This window comes from Dendrobium catenatum, unplaced genomic scaffold, assembly GCF_001605985.2.
Source record: "Dendrobium catenatum unplaced genomic scaffold, ASM160598v2 fragScaff_scaffold_878, whole genome shotgun sequence".
NCBI lineage: Eukaryota > Viridiplantae > Streptophyta > Magnoliopsida > Asparagales > Orchidaceae > Dendrobium > Dendrobium catenatum.
The window spans coordinates 364336-366379 of record NW_021319340.1 but is presented as its reverse complement, the minus strand read 5'-3'; positions in this window follow the sequence as shown (position 1 = coordinate 366379).

Below are 2044 nucleotides of genomic sequence, written 5' to 3'. Positions count from 1 at the left end.
TTTAATCTTAATTGTGCTTAAATTAGATTGTAATTTGAGATTAATTTCATTAGAAAATCTAGTCTTTCTAAATTTAAAATTTGTTTATAACTTGGCATAATTAGAATTTTTAATCTCATGTCTATTCATTTAGACTACATAAAAGTTAATATTATTATTGCAATTTAGATGTTTTCTTATTTTATATTTCTTTGCTCAAGTGATATTTATGCACTTAGAAAAATTTGAAATGTTAGATTATTGATCTTGGAAAGAATTGGTTTCAATTACTTTTAAAAATTGTACAAATAGTATAAAAATCAAAAGGAATGTGCAAAGGTTCACAAATGTGAAAAAGAGGCACAAAATAAGCCAAATGTAAAAAGATGCACAAAAATGTGCTAAAAATTTGAAAAAGATGCGCAAAGCGCCACATGTGATAATTATCTTCTTTCCAAATTTTTTCAATCTCTTAATTCAAATTGATCTTATGTTCATTTATATTCTATTGAACTTTGAAATATAGAATTTTTTATTCATCTCTCTTGTAATGATTTTTTATATTCAAATGTCTAAATTGAATCATGTCTTTGATAAATTCTTCTTACTTACAATATTATATCACTTCTTAAATTCTATGAATTTCTATGATTTACCTAATGTTATTAGTTTTAGATTGCATACCTTATATCAATCACTATTTAGATTAAATTTTCAAATGAATTTAATATAATTACATACATTTATTGTCTATTTCTTCTTCACTTTTTATTGTTCTCAAAAAGGGGGAGAAATTATTGTGTTTGTATGCTTGTATTTTGTGTATACTTGTATTTTGATTTTGTGTCTTTTGACTTGTGATATTGTCTTGATATTGTCTTGGTATTTTTTAATTTTTGTTGGTTTTGTTAAAAAATTTTGAAAAATAAAAAATTGTGTTCTTTTATTCAAAACGCCTCCTTATTTTTATGTATACATTAATTCAGGGGGAGTTTAGGAGATTTGTTTAAATTGAAATCATACAAACAATAATTATTTTGCCATCATCAAAAAGGGGGAGATTGTTAAGATAGTTATTATTTGCATGCTTTACATTTTTGCAACTTGTATAGTTTTGATGATTCCAAACATTCTTGTTCAAATGTGTAGTTATCTCCTAATAATTTTAGAAGATTTGTATTTGCTCTTGTGTGTACTAACATTTTAGGAAAATCGAACTCCAGACTACGAAGACTTCAAATCAAATTCAGCATGAGATACTTTGTGAATTTGTAGCTTGTACTTTTCTTTGAAATAAAATTGAAAGGAAGTGATTGTAATTTGAGTGAATAAAAACATACACACACACACATAAGGAGATCATATAAAATTTATACTGATTGTACAGGACGATATCAGTTCGTACAGGACGATCAGACAGTTATCTCCTATTGAGCACATGGAACAATTAGGAACTGGCTTGAAAAAATTTTTCTAAGTCCTATTCGTCCGGGATGAAATTAAAAATTGTCCGGGACAATTTTTTCTTTGTAAGATTTTCGTCTAGACGAAAGTAAATTATCGTACATGATGATTTGCTTTGTGTAAAATTTTTGTCCAGACAAAATTAAATATCGTACAGGACAATCTGGTCTCTATAAGATTTTTTACCAGACGAAATTAAATTATTGTACATGACGATTTGTTCTCTGTAAAATTTTCGTCCAGACAAAATTAATTTTCATCCAGGACGATCGGTTCTCTGCAAAAATTTCGTCCAGACGAATAAGATTTTCGTCCAGACGAATAAGATTTTCGTCCAGACGATTAACCGACTTAGAATGGTTTTCTATAGTTTTTGAACCTACCTAGTAATAATCATTCGTATTGGACGAACTTAGTTCGTATGGGACGATCAACTTGTACGAAAATATTTCGTACATATATACAAAGAGTTTCGTTTCAAGGCTTTTAAGTAAAATCATTCAGGACGATCCACGATCGTACAGGATGATCCACTGCGTACAGAATTGAAAACTTATAGTTTTTTGGCAGTTTTTCTTGTCTTTTGTATAAATAGTCCAAA